Here is a 23631-nt window from a genome sequence, read left to right as displayed (position 1 = left end):
CTGAAATAAGCTCTAAACATTCCATCAAGAAAACAAAGAACCCACAGGGTGAATCTAGCTCACAGATGACTGCTCATTGGCATGCATCTTCTTTGTAATTTTATATTAGGTAACATTTAAAAATTGAGAGATTTCACAAAGAAATTTAGATTTCTGGCATCTAAGAAATCAAAACACCAGCCACACCAGACCTATAGTCACAAATGGTAACAACCAGTGGTAGAATAGTAGTTATCCCTCTAGGCAGAACTCACTGTCTTGTCCAGCCTAACATAGTTTCCACGTGGCCCATTTTCCTTCAGTTGCATTGCCCTGTCTCTATTAGATCATCTTTTAACCCCTATAGTACTTACCAGACTGCATGGCACACAGCTGACCCTCAATACCTCTTTGTTGAGCAACTACACAGAGCATCAGCTTCTCTTATCAGCCCCATATTGCCAAATATCCCTTCTTCCCAATCCTATTGTTATGCCCCTACTCTCAGATTATTGCAAGAGCCTCCCAAAGGTGTCCTAGCTTCCATGTTCTTTTTCCAATCCATTCCAGTCCACAGCTACTAGGACAACCCACTTAACACAGACTTCAGCATATCATGGATTTCCCTTTAAAAGACTCCAGTTGATTTACTGGTTGTAAATTATACTAAATGTTACTACTGGGTGACACTGGATAAAAGATACATGGATATCTCAGTACTTCTCACAACTGTGTGTTAATCTATAATTATATCAAAATGAAAATTTTAATTTTAATTTTAATTATATATATTTTTTGACCCCCAATTTCACTTCTATCGACATTAAGTTTCCGTGAATTTTTAAGTCTTCAGTTGCTCCCCATCACATACAGAACAAAGTTCAAGCTCGCTCAGTCAGAATTTCAAGGGTCTCCTCATTTTGACCCTTATCAAAAACAGTAAACCCTGAAAACTTCTAATGTACTTTGCACACTACATGTGTGTGATAAGCCTAGGGCCATCCTCCATTATCCTGTAAATCTTCTGCATTCTCCAACATGGAGTTCACAATATCTCCCAGCAGAAATTAATCTTTCCCTATTCCACACCCCATCATATTTAACTTGCACCTTCAGTGTGTCATAGCCACCCTTGTTTCAGAGGCATTTTTGTGTATGTTTGTAGTAAGGATGTAAAGACTGTCTCCTACTCTTATCCCAATTTCACCCAATTTCACAGAACAAACCAGTTCAGAAGTTAAAGAAAATCACACAGCATCGGGGTACACCTTGAGATGTCTCTTTCCAAAAATCTCTGCACCTTCTGCTATGCCTCAGAATGACTGTTAGCTAAAACAGTCACTAACAGAATTCTGCAAACATTAGGTGGTGAGACTATCTTGAATTAAACTGCAGCAAAGGACAAATATTTGCACTTCATGATACCCCGAATAATGTTACCTTCAAAAAGAGTGAATAAACATTTCCCTTCTGTAGTTTTAAACACAGAATAATTATATTCTTCACAGATCAAAAGTCATCGTAAAGGGTATGACATTTTCCATCATACATGCCCTGCTTTTACTTGCACATCAGCTGGCGAACACCAAATGGAATTTTCCGCACTTGCTCGAAACCCAGAGAGGTCCACTGAGAATTTAGTAATAAGGAAGATTTGGAATAAATCTGAGAGAAAAAAAAATGGTTTTTGCAAGTTGAGAATTTTAATCAGGGAAAAATGTATTTAACATATTTTAAAGACTACTCAGAGCTTTATGTGTTAGAAGGTATCTAAGAAAAATATAGTCAAACTTTAAGCACACTTCATACTGTATATGTTAATAAGAAATCATAGCTTGTTCTCCCTTCTTGATTTACAATCTTCTTAAAGCAGTTGTGATGCCCGGAGGAGCAGCAGCCATCTTGCAACCATGAGGTGACAAATATTAGAAAAAAGTCAAGACAAATCACTGAGATGCTGGTTCTGACATCATGGAGCCACTAAACAACGGCAGTGATTACAGAGCCCTGGGCTTCTTGTACGGAGATAAATAAATCCCTATTTGTTTACACAACTGTTAATTGGCAATTTAATTTCATGCTTGAAAATGGAAACCTGACTGAAACACAGACTCTACCCCAAGAACCAGACTCGTTCTAAAACAGTCAAATGACTATACTCATCTATTATACCCCATAAACATCCATCTACTATACCACATATAGGAGGAAGAATTAATATTCATCCTCCCCAATCTGTTTTATCTACCAAGAGCCTCATCTCCATGAACAGCACCATTGTTCTAACCACCTGCCCATGTGAGAAATCTAAAAGCCATCCTTCCCTCCTTGCTCTCTCTTACCACTTAAGTCCAACGAATCACCCACCCTACGATTCTCCTTCCCTGATATCTCTCAGCTCCACCTCCTCTCCATCTCCACAGGCAAGTCCAGAGTGACCCCAGCTCTTGCCTACACTGCTCCTTATTGGTTTTCTTTGTCACCATCTCCTACAATACATTCTCTGTGGCACCGCCAGAGTGATCTTTCAGTAACACGAATAGAATGCCCTCCCTCCCACTTAAAACCTTTCCATGCCTCTCTCTTGGCCTTCAAATAAAGCCCACCCTTCTTACCATGGCTTAAAAAGTACTTCATTCTATGGCCCCAGCGATACTGAACTTGAATTTATCTTCCCTTCCAAGTTCCCGCCTTCCAACCATGCCATACTGTTATCAGAGACATGCACATGCCTAGTGGAAGTTCCCCCATATATTTTTGATGGGATAACTTGACTTGTCTTTCTAGATCATATAATCTAGGAATTTCATCAGCACTTCCATATTTTGACTTGAAAGGATCTGACACCCACGCCTTGATGCGACCATTAGCACTTCTCTGCACACCTGACTTCTCAGTGCAAGCTCCCACCCTTCATTAAAACACAGAGGACTTCAGGACCAACGCTATTCAAAGCCCTGCTTTTCTCAAACATCATTTGTACTCTGTATTATAATCATTGTTTTTTCTTCCCTATTCACTTGAAACAAAAAAGGAAGCTGAACTTAAAGATATATTGCAAAACAACACACAGGTTTAAATATGGATATTGTAGCAACAATGACCCAAATGACTAAAGTGGAAAATGTTACCATCACTGGAATCAGGACTTATTCATTTCCAGTGATGCCACAAACAAGATATAACATTGAAATTTAGACCATGTCAAAACTTTACTCCATGAACATAATCTCAGTTAAGATAGGAAATAGACTTGACTTAAACACAGTTTATATGATGACTTTTTAATTTTTTTTTATTTTGGAAATTTTAGTTCCTGATGTTTCCTATGAGTCATTTTCCATGAATATAAAACTGTCCACCCAACACTGACCCTGACTAACTCTGATCTTTTGTGATCTACAAAATTGCAAATGCATGATTATAAGACTTTTACTGGATATTTTTCAATTTGCTGAAACAGCTCCATTTATAGAAATACACCAACAGTAACATTACTCTCAACATTATTTTCTACATATTAATCCTTTTTATTTCCACAGAGTGTTTGTGGAATTCACTTCGAATGTAAGTTCTATATAAGCCAGAGGCATATTCATAGTGGGACTAAAAATAATGGAAATAATCATAGTAATGGTAGTAGCAATTACAAGAAAAGTCTTTGCTATGAGTATTGAGTATTTTCCATGTTCCAAATCCTATGCTGAGCACTTTACATATGCATTATCTCACCGATTTCTCATAAAAATTGACATTATAACTAGAATCATCCGCATATTACAAAAAGAGAAAACTGAAGCTCGACATACTTGGTACATTATGAAGTCTGGTTCAAGAACTTGCAGACTAACTGTCTGCAAGACCCAGACTTCTTAATCACAACAACAAACGTATATATAGCACTTACCATGAACCACAAGTTGTTATCAACACTTGACACATACCAACTCAGTTAATCTTCATAATAACCCTATGTAGCAGGTATTATTACTATCTCCATCGTGCATATGAGGAAACTCAAACACGCAAATGTCAAGTAACTAGCCCAAGATGGCCCCACCCATGAGTACAAGTCCAGGATTCAGAAGCCAGGCCCTCCAGAGTCTGTGCCCTTAACTATTATCCTATGTAGTGTACTATCCCCTATCTATAAGGCATTTATAATGTGCTGGGCATTGTGACACTTTCCATATATTATCTCATGAAATCCTCACAATAATTCTGAAGGTAGCTGGTATTTTTATCTCCACTTTACAATTCTGAGGCTTACAGAAGTTAATTCAGTGGCCCAGGGTCACACAGTTAACAAGTGCCACACTGGTGAATATAAAGTAGCAACTTCTAAGTTTCACTCTCCCACTTCCCTAGTTATTTTCCTAAGGCATGAATGTCTGGGAAATAGCATGCATCAGATTTTCCACCTCTTTAAAACTCTTCAGTTCATATAACTTAGGGTGTGACTATTCATAGATACCTTTGAGCTAATCTTCTGGGAGCCAATGTAACCGCAATGCACACTGCAAAACAATGCACGCTTTCTCTGTAAATTAAAAATGCCAACCGAGCTTGGGAAAAGCCCATCTTCTGATACGAACAATTAGGGCAGTTTAGTTTTAGAAATAAAGAAAGTCCACTGTTCCTGCTTTTCTTTTTTACACACAGTAGGTAACTCTGCTCTTTCTTCTACAAAGAGTCCCAGTCAGTTTTCTATGCCTACCCTCTTAAAAGTTCCATTACACGAGCCAAAACAAATCCCTCCAAAAAAGCATTATGAATCCTATTAATGAAAAGTGATATTTTCTCTATTCATTTTTAATAAAAAGAATGGGGGATCCAAATGGCATTAAAGCTCATTTCTGGAAACAGAATTAAGAAATAAAAATGCAAATATTGTAAAATAAATTGACAAATCACAGCCCCTCATGTCAAGCCTATACCAATTAAAGAATGCTGATTTGTGTGTATCACTGGGTTTTGGTTTTTGCAGAGACAACCCTTAATAAAATTCCAGAAGGCCACAGACTTGGTGATGTTAGAGACAAGAATCACATCTTCTGCATCCTCAATAATACACAAAACCAATAACAGTTGTTACCCTCAGCTGAGACAGGCAGAGACATTTCACATAAATAGGTGAGAGAAAACCAGTCTTCTTTTCAGTCATTTACCCTTTCACTTATGGAGTCATACACTGCCTATCTGTGTTACAGCCTGGCTTAACCTCTGAGAATAAAATGGAGAACAAAACAGCTGTGCTCTTTGGCCCTTTGGAGTAGGGAAACAAACACTGAACATACGGATGAATATAGAATAATTATGTAAACAGCATGAAGGATAAGATTAGGAAACCATAAAAGAAAAGCATGGTAACCTAATTCAGATGAGGGGCAAGGAGGTGGGTTGGGAAGCAACCTTTAAGTGGAGACTAAAGGATGAGTAGAAAGAAAACAGAAGAATGGCAGGAAAATGTTCAAGATGGCAGGAAGAATGTGTGTGAAGGCCTGAGGTGTAAAATAACTGAAAGGAAGCAATGCAATGTGAAAGTCAAGGGCTCTTGGTTCCTGTTTCCAGCATCACCTTCTGAACCTCAGTTTCCCCTCCAGCTCTAACAGTGCTCATTGGTATGGTCATTTGCCCCCTAAGCATTACCACAGGACAGCTGAGGTGCTAACATGCTAGCCTCCTCCTTCTGAGAGCCACGGTGCTGGTAACCATGGTAACTTTCCTCAGCAGCAAGGCCTCTAGCACCCCACACCCCAACATACACAGGGAGCCTCAATTGAAGGGGAAAGTCTGGGAAAGTGGCAGCCCTCCTACCTCTTGGAAAGTTGCTTCCAGAATCTTTGACCTGGAAACTTAGAATACTCCTAGGCTGCCCAAGAAGCCAGTTAACAGAACACAAGGAATACATTGCGTCAGTGGATAAAATGACTAGGGCTCCACCTGACTCCCAACAGAGTTCATACTGGAGGCCTGAAGACAAGGTAAGACTAAAGCAATACTTCTCCACAGAGGAAATACAGAAACTGACTAGCCATCCTGCTACCTGGGGTACCAGTCTAGAAGGAGCACTATAACATCACAGGAAGTAGAAGAAATATTCTGGTGGAAAGGAGAAGATTAAGATGTCCAAAGGACATTCTTGAATAATAAAAGACAGTCCCTAAACCATCTTCTAATAAGAGTTACTTACCAGACCTTGGTGTGCCAAACATCATGATGCAACTTTGGGGCAGAGCCAAATTGCTCAGGGCTGTGGAAGAAAGCCTGCCAGGCCTCTGGCACCTCCTAGCATGTGTGGCACTAGGTCTAACTGGTTGTTGAAAATATTAAACATTTTTAAAGAATATTGGTGTGAAGACATACCCGAATATTAGTCTGCCTGTGCTCCCATGGGCCTGCACCTAGTCATGACTTCTGGCCCTCTTTTCTGCCATTAACACCACTTTGTAGGGTACTGTCTTAACCAGGACTGTCTCCTCCATTAACAACACTTTATGAGGTACTGTCTTATCCAGGAATCTCTCCTCCTACTCAATTCCTTAAGAAGCTGTGTCTTATTTATCACTGTATCCCAATTGATAGCTCAGTGCAATACTCTACAAATCAATTCTATTTTCTATAACAAAAAATAGTATTAAGGCTAGTGATAAAGCTTATAATCTGTGTTTACCCTTACCATTTAGTCTTCAAGCAACCTTTAACATCAATATATAGAAGTATTAATGCTTCATAGTTTTCAATTTGAGATGTTTATGGAAAATTTTTTAAGTAAATAAAGCACAGAAAGATAATTTACAAATCTGTGGTCCAGCTATGCATACTCAAGGAGAAATGCAATCAGCCACACACATGAAATACTCACAGGAAGGCAACTAATCCAGGGTAACAGTATCAAAACCTGGAAGATCATGAAAAACTATCCAACCCACCAGCGTTGTTTTATAAGAAGGAACAAAATTGAAGCTAAGGATGATGAATTTATTTGCCCCTACCTAGTGACAAAGCCATGGTTTACATGATCTCCAAATTCACAGACCCCTGTTTTCCCCCACGACACTGGGCTGCTACCTGAATTAATCAGATCATGCTACTCCTTTAGCTAGAAATCTGCAACGGCTCCCAATTTTTAATGAGTAAAAGGCAAAGTCTTTACAAACCCTTACAGTGTCTGCCTCTGCCCCAATCCCATTCCTTCACTGACCCCACCTCCTGCCATTCCTGGAACTCCCCACTTTGCTCAGCCTGGTCCAGCCGCTGTGGCCATGATGCTGTTGCTGAAGTAGACTCACTCCTGTCCAGATACTACGTACTTACTCTTCCTTCTGTCTGCTGTGCTTTGCCCCCAAATACTGGCATGACTCCCTCATCTTCTTTGGGTCTTTTCTCAAATGTCATTTTCTCAGTGAGGCAGTCCTTGTCCACTCAGTTTTAAATTACAAGTCACCCCAAACCCAGCCATGCTTTATCGTTCTCTATAACACTTTCCAGCATTTAGCATATTATGCATTTTACTCATTCACATATTTATTTCTACATCTGCTTGCCCATGTAAGTTCCATGAATACAAAGATTTTCAACAGTTTGGTGCCCTGCTGTATTCCTCATACCTAGACAACTTCCTGAAACATAGTAAAACCTCAATAAATATTAGCTCAATAAGTGGGTGTATGGATTGATGGATAGAGTTCAAGAGTGGCCCAAATCCAGAGAATTCAAGAGCTGTGAAATGTTTGCTAGCATCTGGCAGCCCATAGGAAGCAGCTGGTGGCATGGGTGTCATCTACTATCACTATGTACCCACTTTTAACTGACACTCACTGATACTCCGCATGAAAGTCAGTAAACTAAGGAATGAAGTGACATAAAGACTTGTCAAAGCAATCCCTTTTAAGGCTGCATGACTCTCTGGGTTAAAGAGTGAACTAGCAAGTAAATAATTTTTATCAGAAACAAGATGCTGTCACATGCACAGAAGTGGAAATCACTTCTAAATTGCTTCCCTGTGCCCCTCAGCTTAAGACAGAAAAGGATGGTTTGCTTAGATTGGACATCCCAAAAAAGAGACTAGACTTCAAAAACTTTCTGGCATGAACCAACAATTGCCATTAGGCCTGAATGGCTGGCACAGCTGAGCCTCCATGCATCATTCTAAATATAAAACATGAAGCTTCAATTATAACTTAATGACAGATATATAAAGGAAGATATTAAGAGTGCCCAAAAATAAGGCAGTAGGAACCAAGGGTAGATATTAAAACTACATAATATTTGGCCTGGCCATCAAGGAAAAAAAATTAATAACATTCAACCAGACCCAAACTAACATAAGCAGTTTATGCTCTTTCATGTTTAAGAATCCAATAAAGGTTTGCATCCAGGCTACTCTTACCCCACCAGTACCTGAAATAGCAAAAACATCCACAAAGAACAACTTGTCCAAACTTAAAAGACATACATCAATCCTAACTGATGAAAATTAAAAACCAACGATCTCCAAATGCATCACCAATTTCCAGTCTAATTTAGAGCTTTATAGCCCAACACACACATAAATGGAAACGTAGAAAAGTTTTCCATTCCCAATCTTAGCAATCCCTCTCATGCATCAAGCATGCATCGCGATGGCAGGCTACCCAGTCCAATTCTCTACACACATCTGTTAATCAACATGAACCCCATGTCACATTTTAATTCATTTGCTAGAGAATTTGGGATGATTCAAGTTCTGAATGCTGGTGCCATTTTTAAATGGCATTAATTTCACATGGAAGTATTTCAAAAAAACAAAAAAGGAAAACTACTAGAACTGTTGAAAAATATTTTAGCATTTACTGCAATGGTAACACTTACTTTCCAGTATTCTCAATTCCCTTAGCTAGATTTAAGAGGGCTATAGGTATTCTCTTAAATCTATGATGGCTGAAGCAGCTATGTGTGTGTTGCATCCTATCTGTAGAATCCTCCCCGTTCACTAATGACACACTGCTGGAGAATCACTTGGGACCATTCAAAACCATTAAGGCTATTAACTCTGACTTGGGCCAAGTCTAATAAACAAGTGTCATCCAACAGGAAATGAGTTAAGCTGGCTTGTAAAGTCATTTAAGCAAATACTCAAAGTCAGAGTGCCTGACAAGATGCTTCTCATGGAGTTCTTTTGCTGTTGATTTTGCCCAATTTAAATCAGAGCTCACTGGAAGTGTTCATTTCGGGAAAAAAAAAAATCCCGTGTTTAAACGGAGTAACTTTCAGTTGGTTTAAGTGACCACCTAAAAGAATTCCTAAATGTTGCCCAAGTCTCTCTGGCTGTCTCATACATAGCAACAGCAGGTGCACAATAAATAGTTAGGAAACCAACACGGAATGAATCCAGGTCCACCTACATAAAATCAAGTTTCTGATCTGGAAATTCTAGATCATAAAAAGTCACACATGAGAGAAGCGGTTGCTGTCAGTTACGGTGGTGCTGTATATATTTTTGTCATGTCTAAGTAACACGTGCATTTCAAAATGTGGCCACCTTCGGGTACTTGTTAATGCTAAGCCCACACCTAGAACATTTCATTTCCCAAATGAAATCATTCTTATCTTTGAATAGTTCTCTCACATATTACCTTCAAAGAAACCTGTCCTAATAAAAGCCATTCCTACTCTACTTGGCCTCCAGATTTAACCACTTCCTACATTCAACCATCCTGGGACCTAGCTTTACTAGACTTCAATTTTGACCTTATTTATCTTGCCTTTTGTCATAATTGCTTCTTGCTTTCGTGCTCCATTAAACACTAAGGTTTTTGAGAGCAGGAACTCAAAACACTTTAAATTCCTCTCTCTTCATATGCAGTTGCTTTTGCACAGTCAATACACAGTAAATGCTGATTGAATTGAAAGGATCTCACTCTTAGAATGCAATTCTCTCAGAGTCTCCAACTAGTCTAGTAGCTTAAAGACCAATCCTACTTAAAAATTAACTTGAATTGTAAGTACAACGAAATCACTCCAAGTTATTAACCTAACCATTGAAGTGTTTATTTTCCTACTTGGAAAACCAGGTCAACCATAGGGACCAACCTACCCTGGATAGGTGACTCTAAAAGTAATGAGGTAATTTCCTTCAAAAATGACAAAGCTTTCAGGATTCTCTGGAATGCATACCTACCCATTAATGTGTCACCATTAATCATTCCCTTTAGGTAAAAGCAACACTAGAACATTTCAGAATTTTCAAGCAACATCATACTATATACTCAGGTATCAACATAATCTCAATTTGATGGTCCCATGGCTTACACAGGGAGAAGGAATTAGGAGGTAGATTTACCAGAGATACTAAGAAATCTTTTTTCAAATTTATGAAACTATTTCTATACTTATGCCCCAAGGATGTTGTTCACTGCATTTTTATAAGCATCCACATATATCTATCTGAGTGAAAAAATGAATGAGAGGGCAAAGGAGTATGTTTTACTACCAAACTAGCATTGCTAGATTTAGCAAATACAGAATGCCCAGTTGAATTGAATTTCAGATGAATAAAGAATATTTTTTAGTCTTGCTATCCCATGAAATATCTAGAACAAAGTTATAGTAAACAATTATTCTGTAACAGAAATCCAAATTTAACTGGACATTCTGGATTTTATCTGGCAACTCTGCCCCAAATTCAGAAATTGCATTATTGAGTCTCCAATTTAAAGAAAGAAAAGGCAGTGGCACATGCCTGTGGTCCCAGCTACTCAGGAGTCTGAGGCAGGAGGATCAGTTGAGCCCAGGAGTTCCGGGCTGTAGTGCACTTTGCTGATCTGGTGAGTGCAATGAGTTCGGCATCAATATGGTGACCTCCTAGGGGACCACCAAGTTGCATAAAGAAGGGTAAACCAGCCCAGGTTAGAAATGGAACAGGTCAAAACTCCCGTGCTGGTTAGTACTAGGATTGCACCTGTGAATAGCCACTGTACTCCAGCCTGGGCATCACAGCAAGACCCCGTATCAAAAAGAAAAAAAAAAAGAAATCACGTAGCAACGACTACACTTTGTGAAGCCCTAACTTTCAGAAAGAACAAAATAAGTAGTCAAAAAATAATAATTTTTAGAAAGCTCAATATAATGATGACAGGAAAAATAGTTGAGTAAGATATGAGTGCTAACTAGGTGCCAGATTACCAAGATGAAAACCCTATGTGTGCATAATCTCATTTAATTCTTGCCACATCCTTATGAGGTAGGGACCATTATTATTATTATCACCATCATTATTGTTATTATTACTATTATTATTATTTTACAGATAAGAAATCCCAGATACAAAGAGAACAAGTTGCTCAATGTCATACAGTAGTACAACAAAGACTCAAACCTTGGCAAATTTAACAAAGGACTTACATGCTTACCCACTACCTCATTTTACAGGTGAAGAGAGAATCTTAGTGATTTGCCCAAACTCACACAGCCACCAATCAGTGCAGCTGAGATTCAAACCTAGAACAGTCCTACTCCAGAGTTTTAGTCTCAACAAGCTATTGCCTCTCCAAATCATGCAAAATGGGACACATGCCCTCCCCACCTACATCAGCTGCAATTACCATCCTAATAAATTTGAATGCTTCATCTTTAAAACACTGTGCTTGAACTTACAATGGCTTCCTAGGAATTTGTATCAAACCCATTCAGCTGAATTTTGACTCCACATTATTATAAATGATTCTGGGTTGGATAGGGAATGTGAGGAAGATTTCTATTGGGGGAGGAATTTGTTGTTACTGCCATTTCTGTACCAAAACATCACTTTAAAATAAGCCACTTATCTAGTGTCTACCAGTCTTGCTGCCTCAAGGCAAATTCTTGCTTCTGCACACGAATTCCAAACACCGGTAATAACCTGGAACACAGATAGAATGGCTAATCTGAAGCAGCCACCAAAGCCAAATTATGTATGGAAGACTTTTCTTCTTGGATCAGGAACTCAACAGCCGGGATTCTTCCATGTAAAATATCATGTTCAGAAAATATGAGAAGATATCTAGAACTTTTCCTGGAGCAGATTTTCTTATGGGAATCCTCATATGCCTTATTCTAGATGCTTGTCTATCTATGGAGTGAAGACAGGTGTCTTTTATTAGGGGAGGAAGGTGTGTATGTGAGCATGTGTCTGTGTGTGTACATGCAAGCATGCTCCATATAAGGCACAGACCTTGAGGTTTATCTTCTTATCTAACTTTATCCTCCAAAATTTCCTATAGAAAGCAGAGAACATGTTGTCAGACTATAAATTAACTTCAGGAAAGGAGGGGAATCTGTGGAGAGCATGGACCCTAAGAATTTTGCTCATGCACCTTATAAAGACTACTTAGTAATCAATCATTTTCTTTTTGCTTGATTGTGGGCAGAGACCATGTCTACTTTACACATGATTGTATTTTCCAGGTGCTTGGTACAGAACAGGCATCCACCTACATGATAAAGAAATGAACAAGCAGTCACTTTATTGTCAGCAGTAAGCAGTTTACATATAGCCTTACTTTTGTCCTCACTGTCCTTGAAATCTTTAACAAGGTTTTTACCCTCTTGCAATCACAACCTATCTTCAGGGCTGAACGATGCATGTGTATCATCGTTCCTCACAAAGACAGTTCAGCTGGAACCATCCTAACTGGCCTCTGTGACACCAGCCCTGGCCACCCTCCAACCCATTCTTCATTTGGCAGCCAGAGCACTATTCCTCTCTATGAAGCTGGCCACACTCCCTGGTGCTCCAGCCACACTCCGTGCTTAGACTGTCTCAGTGCCACACTATGCTGCACCTCCATGCCTCGGTCTACCTGGAATGCTTTCCTCTCATCTGTTTGACAATCATTTTTTATTTTTGTTTTTTTGTTGTTTTGTTTTGTTTTGTTTGAGATGGAGTCTTGCTCTGTTACCCAGGCTGGAGTGCAGTGGTGCAATCTCGGCTGACTGCAACCTCCACCTCCTGGGTTCCAGCAACTCTCCTGCCTCAGCCTCCCAAGTAGCTGGGATTACAGGTGCACACCACCACACCTAGCTAATCTTTTGTATTTTTAGTAGAGATGCAGTTTTATCATGTTGGTCAGGCTGGTCTCGAACTCCTGACCTCAAGTGACCCACCCACCTCAGTCTCCCAAAGTGCCAGGATTACATGCCCCTCCATCTTTTGTCTTTAAAGGAATAATTACAGACCTAGCATCATACTTATGTCACTTTGAGTTACAAGAAGGCAGAGCCCATGAATTATAGGCTGGCCATTTATCAATAGCATAGTTCTGGCATACAGGAGGTGCTCCATAACTGTGCCCCAGATGGAGACATGTGCTTTGGAGAGTAAAAGTGAAAAACTCTGCTAATCTAATTATATCTTCATATCTTACTCCACTGGAAGAATACTGTCTAGACCCATTCATTAAGTTCTATCTATTAATATATCTGCTAAATCTACCAGAAAAATTATTGAATGGAGGGATAATGGTGCATGCTGTTGTCGCTATTGTTTAAATGAACATCTGCTGACCAAGAAACATCATAGAATATTGCCTATTTGTAACTGGGCTTCAGGGACCAAAACCAAAAGGAGAAGGTACAGTAAGTTTTAACTCTTGTATCTACGGTGAGTCATGGGAGCCTGATGCACTAAATTCAGAAAGGCCCAAGGCTCCTCCTGGGTTCACAGGAAAGAGTGAAGTGACAGTTGGCAATATCTACCGTACTGCAGCAGAAGGAGGGAGCAACACAATCCCACATACTTATCCCTGATCCCATCTTTAGCCTTCATTGTATATAGCGGGAGACAGATCCACAGGGTCATATGAGTAGGTAGCAGCACAGATAGGTCTGCAACCAGGCCTCCCAAAATGTGCATTCACTCATTCATTGATTCAACATTTTTTTAATACAAGGTCCAGCATGATGGTATTTACTGGGATAAGACAAAATGATAAAGAGGCCAGGTGCGGTGGCTCACGCCTGTAATCCCAACACTTTGGGAGGCTGAAGTAGGCAGATCACTAGAGGTCAGGAGTTCAAGACCAGCCTGGCCAACATGCTGAAACCCCATCTCTACTAAAAAAAAAAAAAAAAAAAAAAAAAAAAAAAATTAGCTGGGCATGGTGGTGCACACCTGTAATCCCAGCTACTCAGGAGACTGAGGCAGGGGAATCACTTGAACCCAGGAGGCAGAGGTTGCAGTGAGCTGAGATCGTGCTGCTGGGTGAAAGAGACTCCATCTCAAAAAAAAAAGAAAGAAAAGAAAAGAAAGATAAAATGATAAACAAAACCATTCATGGTCACCAAGCTAGTGAAATATACAATTCATTTAATGCATACTCCAGTTAAATTACAATCTCATGATATCTGCAATTCTTACCTTGTTCAACTATTAAACTTCCATTTTCTTATATTTAGTGACATTTTCTACACAAACATAAAACCTCTTTTTAAAAAGATAACTCATAGCCCAAACAATTCAACAAATTCATAACTATTTTTCCTTTCCGCTCTTTATTCTATTTATCAAACTTTTAAAACTCACATTTAACCAAAAGCTCCACAATGACATTTGAAATATTTTCCAGATAGCTATACCATTCCAAAATCTCAATTAAAAGAACTTATCATTGCAATGTTAGAAGGCAATGTTGGCTAAGTGTATATGGATCTTATAATACAAATTTTCCCAAGACTGAATAATCATAACTTATCCTCAGGAATGCAAATCAGTGCTTAAAAGGTCTTATGGTAAGGAAATCATATTTGTATTCCTAATCCAAACCTTAACTACTAACAGTTAAACTAAATCCACTCTCTTATGAAAGATAACAGCAAAGAATCAGTCACCAGCTTACAGCAAATATTCCAGCACATATGAGCTTGGTCTGCAATTCTTCAGTTTAATCTTATTTTTCTTTTTAAAAATGAGGGAAATTAATTTGTGGGAAAATTAACCAGGAAAAGAGATTCCTCTGAAATCTTAAACAATTTTGTCAAAAAAAAATTTTTCACAGAAAGTAAATGATCCAAGATGGAAATATCTATAATTTTCACTAAAGAGTTTCTATTTTGACTCTGGAATAAACATATGACTTTTCAAATTCATGTTGGTTTGCAAAATTCCAAACACCAAGTAAGCACTCATTTCCATAAAGTAAAAAGACACATTCTGGTCTTATTCTAAACAGGCTACCAGAAAACAAAACTAATACTGTGAACAAACAAATCTTCGCTAAAACTCATTGAAATAATCCAAATGGTTTCCATTCCAGGGAAAATAGTAAGTCAGCAGTTTGCATATGGCTACCTTTTCTAAATACACAAAATAAGCAAAAATGCCACCAGAGGAAAGTGCGAATGCTGAACCCTTTCTATTTCTGTTTCCACAGGACTGCAGTTCAATCAATACCGCCCAGCAGCACCCAGCCATCCTGTGTGCACACTTCCAGATGGCTTCTAGCGTCCAGCACAGGAGCCCAGAGAACTCCCAGGAAAAGGTTCATGGAACCATCACTCAAACCACAAACCAAGTGATAAGAAAGCCTGAGGCCCAGACTCCCACTGTTAAAACAAGGAGAGGCAAGCCAGAAAAATTAATGTGTAGAGGGCTGGAGCAATCAAAATTGTCACAAATAATACAGATCCTAAACAAGAAAATGATGAGGACAGAGCTAAGCATTCCTTAAAGGAGCAAAGGCTCTGAACAAACAAATAAATTAATCACAACCTTTCACATAATACCAGTAACGGCCTTGAGTCGGAGAAAAACTGTTGAGTAAAAATATTCTATATAAGGAAACTTACTTAAGGGAAGTATTCAAAACCCTTCACCCAGGGTAGAAGACAGTCCAAAGTGCAAAATCAGGAGTGAGACTCCTCTGTCTGGGGTTATTAAAGGGCACATCAGAAAAGCATCCTAAGCGCTACATTATTTTTGAAGTATAACAGAAAAAGGAAAAGGAAAATTGCTGTTTAAACTGCAAGACAAAGAATTCATTTTCAAATCCCTATGTTCCTACAGTACTTGAAAAGACAATAATTAGTCAAGAAAATAGCAAAATGAGGAAGTGGTATTCTTTTACAATTTCTGTTAATCCCCACCAGCTGTAATTTAAGAAATTCAGTGACATCAGCATTTATGTTTGAGCCAGCAGAATGACAGAAGGACAACTGCAGAATCATCTGAGAAGAGGAAAAGAAATCTGGGGACCACTGGAAAATGCATTTGGAAATGTGGAAAATTAATGCACTTTGCAGTGAATCACTTCTACAGCTTCAAATACCAACACTGCCAAAAATAACATAAAAAGTGGAAAAGGAAGCATAAGCACTCCAAACCTAATCAAATGATCCAGTGGAACTTCTGAAAAAATGTTCACTGAAACAAGTGAACTGAACATTTCTGAAAACAAACAGAAAGCAATCTAGCCATTTATGAACAAGAACCAAAGATTTCATACGATATAAAGATTGACATCCCTTAAAAAACATGCTATATAAGAACCTGTAAACTGAGGTACTTTGGTTATCATCTGTATTACCTTCTTGAAAACAGGCACAGAGTCAATTTCCCGGTTTCCTTTTCACAGAGAGAGAAAATAGCTCGTGGGAAAACCACTGAAGTATTTTCAAGGTGTCCCATTTGACTTCAGAGATGGAGCGGAATAGGTCTGAATTCCCAAGATTAATGCCAACCATTAGCTTTTACTTAGGTCAGAAGCAAAAGGAGAGGACAATCACACCAAACTCGACTGACCAAACAAGCTACAGAAGAGAGCTGAAAACACTCACCAGGGCTGCCTTGGCCCTTTGGCGGAACATTGAGTCCACTGAACCGTCTCAGAAAGGAGATTATTACAAAGATGCAATTGCAGACGTTCTGCCACACGCTTACGTGCACCTTCTCTCAACACTAGGAAGGCTAAATTAGAGATAGAGTGATAATTAACAGGATCCTTGGCAGCAGGAGCTGGCTTCTTTAGCAAACCAGTAATTGCTGCCTACTTAAAATGACAGGGAATTCAGCCAGGAAGCAGGGAGGTGCTAGATGGTAATCATAAAAGGTAAAATAGACTTTACATCAACAGGTTACTTGGCTCCAAAACTACCTCTTTATCTATAGATTCAGTTAATAACATTAAATAAATTCAACACCTTACATATGAAGACTAGAGATCAATAATCCTCACAAGGAAAGGACGCAAGGACATCTGATGAAAATCTATGTCCTCCTTCCCACAAATCTTCCAACCCCCAAAATGTCATCAATTACTACTTAAACCATGAAAATGATTATCAACTTCATAAGATATCATATTGGAAAAGAAGATACTTCCCATAAGTGATATATTTTGACTTGGAATTCTTTTGAAAATACCCAGATGAGAAATTTTTAACAGCAGCCATAAACACTGTTTATGCCCCCTGTTCTGACATCAAAGCCTTTTCCTTTGTTGGTAACCTCTCCAGAAAAGAAAAGGTATTTAACTCAGAGGTTGTTTACCAGGACGACTGAGGATTGCTGGCAAGGTAAAGAGCAGAGTTAGCACAGGGTGTCCTGGTTTAAACCTCCAACCCCAGGAAATAAGACAGCCCATCAACCTATTAAACTGATTATTAAACATTCATCTAGACACTATTCCCAGAAGACCAGTACCCACTACACATTCCCCAGCAAGAAGCAAACCAATGTACCTCTAACATCTTTAGATGCTCAGACTCATGGAGAGATGAGGATTCAATCTTCTGCTGTAGGGAGATGACTGTCGAGATAAACCAGGGCAGGAGGCCCATGGTTTCACAATGACTAATGCTGACCAAAACTCTTCATAAAATCAGCTCCATAGGTAAAGACCTAGTTTGTTTGCTCAGGAAAGCCCTGACTCTCTGATAAAGGTGCAAAGAATTCCCTGATTGTCCTCCAAGAAGAGATCATTACAAGGCTAAAGGCTTTCAATCAGGCTTATGATGCAGCCCAGGAGTCCCTGTCGATAATATCTCAATGGAAATCTTAAACATTTCTTGTGGTAATTAAAGACACATGCAAGGTAATGAATCAGGGTTAGAATCACTGGGAACTTGGATGTTTACACTTTTCTTGGTATGGATGAGAATCAAGTCCTTTTTTTCTTATTATTGTTTTTCTTTCTCCTCTCTCATTAATTAAAAGTAAGAACGCTTTTACATTCATTCTGTGAATCTCTAACTCATCACTGATAGAACCCACTAAATATATGGCTCACCATTAAAGCCATTAACTAGGATTTTTTATAACTTCTTCGCTGCTAGATCATTATATCCTTTTATTGAAAATATTTAACTCAATACTTTGCACTGACTAATGCTCTTAACACCCACAAGTCAAGGCAGAAGTTATGCTCATTACACAACATTATGATGTTTCAAGACCTCTGGCATGCCAAAGATAAACAGTCCAGAATGGAACAGACTGGCTATAAATTTATGAAGACACACAAAAATAGCAATCAACAAGTCAGGTTAGTAGAAAAAAGAGGGAAAAAGAGATGAGTGAAAAACATCCAGATGTTATGAGCTACATGTTCATGTTCAGTAGTAGAACACAAGGATGGGTATGTAGAGAAGACAACTTGATGTCATCAAGTAGCAACATTTGAAGATCATTAATAAGAAATGAGGAAAATCTACCACTTACTTATATACCACACCCTTGTGAATGATTAAGTATCCACCATCCCATCTTTTCCTACCTTTCTTGGAGGCTTCACAGCCTACCTCCTTTCCTTCTTCAGAAGCAGCTTTAGAAACAAAGGACTATGCAGACAGGCATGCTGTGAGCACCTTTAATAGATATAACTATTTGTTTTGGATTCGAATGTTCAACCACACCCTGAGTCTTCTGCCTTTACTTCATAAGAAACCTAGTCTCCTTTCCATTCAAAAATCAACATAAGTTGTCACTCCTGATCACTCCTGCCTCTCCCTCCAAACCTCCGAACACCAAAATACATGGAAACCACTGCAACATGGTGAATAAGAGAGTGAGCTTTGAAGTCAGACAGTCCTCAGTTTGAATCACGGTTCTACCTTATTTGAGTAACTTAAGATAGACAAGTGACAGAAAACAGACAAGCACAAGTTTCTTCATTTATAAAATGGGATCCTATCTACCTCGTATTAGAATTATATTATATAAAACACTTAAATACTGTACCTGGTAGATAGTAAGTGCCTTACTATGTTTATAATTCACCTAGATGTAAATTATTAATTCCTGATGTTTCTGTTTCTTCACTTTTCTAACACAGAAAGAATTTTTTTTAATTACATAGGTACCTTCCTTAACTCCAGTATAATATGTAAGAATACTATAGAAATATATAAAAGATAGGCTAAAGCACTAACACAAGGCATATCTGTAAAGAGGGCTTTAAAAATGCTAGATGCTACTGTTATTATTATTGTTCTTTGTGCTCTGTTGTCACTAAATTGTGTGATCTATCTGCTATGTAACTTGAAAGTACAGAACCTACTGAAACCAATTCTTTTTCTCCTTCTTTCTAAAAGAATTCCAAGCAATCCCAACAAGTACTCAGTTAATGTTTACAATAATGGCCATTCTGATAACTATAATATGCTAATTTCCAATGCTTGCAAAAGTCAAAATCATCACCTTTATCCTCTAGGCCCTGAGTAAGCTGAGCCTGGTTACCTCAAAAACTGCCTACACCAGAATTTCTAAGCCATCCTGAAGTAGAGACTACCAGCGCTTATTTCCTGGTCTCCACAGGAAGAAATGAAGAAACCCACCAGAACTAGCAAATGGCACCAAAGGCAACCTCTAGGTGCCCTCACTGCTCATCAGTTTAAGACACTCCCAGCAGTGTCATGACACTTTACAAATGCCATGGCAACTCCCAAAAGTTACCACCCTTTTTCTAGAGATTTCTGAGTAACCTGTACCTTGATTTGCATGTAATTCCAAGTGGGTATAAATACTGCCAGTCTACAGTCCATACACTGCTACTCTGGGTGCATGTCTATGGGTTAGCCCTGCTCTGCAAGGAGCAGGTACTCTGTTGTACACTGTTGCTTCACTAGACCTGCATTCTTCCACCACCAGCTCGTTCTTGAACTCTTTCCTGAGCAATGCCAAGAACCCTCCCAGGCTAGGCCCCAATCTGGGGGCTCACCTGCCCTCTGTCAATCCTACTGCTTTTTGCTGGATTTTTCAGCAATGGTCCATAATCTCTCTGTGGTCTTTTCCTGGGTCCCCAACCTCACACTCCACCTTATTAAAGAATGATTAAAAATCTATCAAAATTCTACCATATCTGAACAGTGAAGCCTCAGTCAACTTTAAAGATCTGGAAGTGATGGGTCATTTTTATTGGCAAACAAACTGATAAAAATGAGAGATCAGGGCTGGGCGCAGTGGCTCACGCCTGTAATCCCAGCACTTTGTGATGCCAAGGCGGGTGGATCACGAGGTCAGGAGATCGAGACCACCCTGGCTAACACAGTGAAACCCCGTCTCTACTAAAAACACAAAAAAATTAGCCAGGTGTGGTGGCGGGTGCCTGTAGTCCCAGCTACTTGGGAGGCTGAGGCAGGAGAATGGCACAAACCCAGGAGGTGGAGCTTGCAGTGAGCCGAGATCGTGCCACTGCACTCCAGCCTGGACAACAGAGCGAGACTTTGTCTCAAAAAAAAAAAAAAGAGAGATCAGGTACCTGGAAAAGCTTTATTAACGTCGCTCCCTCTGTAATCCACAACATCTGAGCAGACAGTGTTTTAAAATGTTTTCCCCAGTGGGTAAGCTTTTTAGTCCAGAGGAAGAACTGCTAGAGAAATACAGATGCAAGAAAACAGTTTTTAATATAGTCAACCCTCATTATTCATGGATTCTCCACTTTCAAATTCACCTACTCACTAAAACTGATTTGTAAACCCAAAATCAATATTCTCAGAGTTTTTACAGTCAATCACGTGCACAGAACAGCAAGAAATTTGAGTCCCCCAACATGCACGTTACCAATTGAGGTTAAATAAGGTAATGGTCTGCCTTCTCATTTCAGCTCTCACATCATATTGCAAAAAAGTGTCCTTTTCACAGTCTATGTAGTGCCACATTTTTTGCACTTTTGTGTGTTTTTGTTGGTGACTCCTCTATTCAGTATGGCACCAAAGTTTAGTGCGAAAGTGCTGTCTAGTGTTCCTAAGTCAGTCAGGTTATAGTGCTGCTGGCCACAAGTTCGATGTTAATGAATCAATAATATATATTAAATAATGTGTCTTTACACAGAAACACACATAAAACAAAGTTATGTATTGATAGATTGATTAAATGTTGCGACCAGAGGCTCTAAGGAACTTATCCTGTATTTCCCTAGTAGTAATCATTCAGTATTTGCTAATTCGGTATTTGTAGCAGCTTTATAAAACAAAAATAATGAGAATTGACTGTATTTTTAGCAGTCTGTATCTTTAGCACCAATAGCAGTAACAATCATCACCCCTACTAACTTTGTATTGAGAATGTACATATGCCAGTCATTTTACATATTATCTTCTATAATCCTCACAGTTATCCCAAGAAGGACATGCCATTAGCCCCATTTTATAGGTAAAGATATTAAGGCTCAGAAACACACGGCAAGGGCTCATAGCTAACAAAAGAAAAGGTAAGATAATTTCTTACACATTTTCCCGAAAGGGTTTAGCAAAGTTTCCAAAATTTACTGACCCCTTCTAGCACACCAGAAACACTTCAGCCATCTAGGTCATTCTTTATTCAACAAACATTATTGGACACACTCTGTATCCTGGAACCTTGAGATGTCCAGTGAACTAACAAATTCCCTGTTCCCATGGGAACTAACCAATAATAAAATAAGTATTACCGGATTGGGCTATTGATACATAAGAAGATATTTGATTTATTAAAAGATACATTATTTTAAAAGTAAAGCCTTTTAAAAAAGTGATAGCTAAAGGCCATCTTCAGTGAACACCAGTTAAAATATATTTCCAGGCTGGGCACAGAGGCTCACATCTGTAATCGCAGTGCTTTGGGACTCTGAGGCAGGAGGATTGCTTGAGGCCAAGAATTCAAGACCAGCATGGGCAACAAAGCAAGATCCCAACCTTAGAAAAAAAAAATTTAATTAGCCAGGCATGGTGGTGTACACCTGTAGTCCCAGCTACCTGAGAGGCTGAGGCAGGGGAATTGCTTGAGCCCAGGAGTTTGAGGCTATAGGAAGCTATGATTGCATCCCTGCACTCTAATCTGGGAGATGGAGTGAGACCCTGTCTTAAAAAAAAGTAAATAAAATGAAATATATTTCTGAGTGGTGGGAAAGTGTGTGTGTGTGTGTGTGTGTGCATATAACATATGATATATTTATATATATATTTATATATATACTTTCTGAGTGGTGGAAGAGAGTATTATATATATAGACACACACACACACACACACACACACACACACATGCCCTAGAGTAACTCCAGGTTCTTTTCCTCTCCCAGAAAGACCTCCCCTGGCCTTTCATGGTCTGATCTGGGATCCACACCATCGCTCAACAGCTACCCATTTTCCACAGGCAACAGTGGTTCAAGTTTGACCCTTCCTGCTCCCCATTATCCTCAGCTCAACAAATATTTATTAAGCATCCTTTTATACTACAAGGCAATGAAAATTTTCCCGAAGTTCCTACACATAATTCTCAAACCATAACTCCTGGAAAACAAGAGTAAAAGTCGGATCTCTTAACGTCCACCCATTTAGATACTCAAGAAATGTATCTATTCTGAAAATGTCCCAAACTGTTTTTTTTCATCTCTGATAGCTGGCTCTTCCCCAAGTTCAGGGTGTCCTAACTCTCAACACCAGCCTACACAGCAGATTTATCCTGTACTCTCACTAAAATGCAGAGTTCAGAAGCTCATCCCACCATTCCGCTTCTGACCAACCTCCTCAACTGTCTTCTCTCCTGTGCTTACAGCTTCTCTGAACACATAAGCACTCACTCTAAAGCACCTACTTCTATGTCAGTTTCTTCAGTGTGTTTGTCTTTTTGTTTCAATCACAGAAAGAGGAGAATTTCATTTTTCCTCTTTTCTTATAAAACTCTGGATGGGAACTGTTTAACCAAGAGTCAAGTTTTGGTTAGTAAGAATACTGGAGAAAGTCTGAAAATATTTTGAAAAACACTGCCTTGAGAATCCTACATATGTTTGTATGAATATATATATATGGATTCTGATAGAATATGCATTCCTTTAATTGGTACTCAAACTTGGTAATCTCATTCCTATGCACACAACAGCTGATAGTTGGGGGAAGTGGTCTGGAAGACTCCTGGGCTGCAACCCAGTGCTAATATAGGTTTAAAAACTTGCCACACAATCAACAGAATGGGAGAAAATTTTTGCAATCTATCCATCTAACAAAGGTCTAATATCCAGATTCTACAAGGAACTTATACAAATTTACAGGAAAAAAACCAACCCCACCAAAAAGTGGGCAAAGGATATCAACAGACACTTCTCAAAAGAAGACATTTATGTGGCCAACAAACATATTTAAAAAAGATCATCATCACTGGTCATTAGAGAAATTCAAATCAAAACCACAATGAGATACCATCTCACACCAGTCAGAGTAGCAA

The 23631-nt window shown here is 39.0% G+C and overlaps 1 protein-coding gene across 5 annotated transcripts in view; it reads right to left on the bottom strand.

The window, feature by feature from the left end:
* Window positions 1-23631, bottom strand: part of MITF (melanocyte inducing transcription factor) — a 227181-nt gene that overhangs the window by 186145 nt on the left and 17405 nt on the right. Inside the window, exon 1 of one of the 5 annotated variants that reach the window (XM_063703901.1) lies at window positions 17674-22271. The exons of the other annotated variants lie outside the window; for them this stretch is intronic. The gene's annotated coding sequence lies outside the window, so the exon portion shown is untranslated. Of the gene's footprint in view, window positions 1-17673; window positions 22272-23631 lie in introns of those variants that run through there. 5 annotated transcript variants of the gene reach the window in all.

The sequence above is a fragment of the Gorilla gorilla genome, chromosome 2 (genome assembly GCF_029281585.2).
Source record: "Gorilla gorilla gorilla isolate KB3781 chromosome 2, NHGRI_mGorGor1-v2.1_pri, whole genome shotgun sequence".
NCBI lineage: Eukaryota > Metazoa > Chordata > Mammalia > Primates > Hominidae > Gorilla > Gorilla gorilla.
This window is presented reverse-complemented; position numbering and strand designations above follow the sequence as displayed.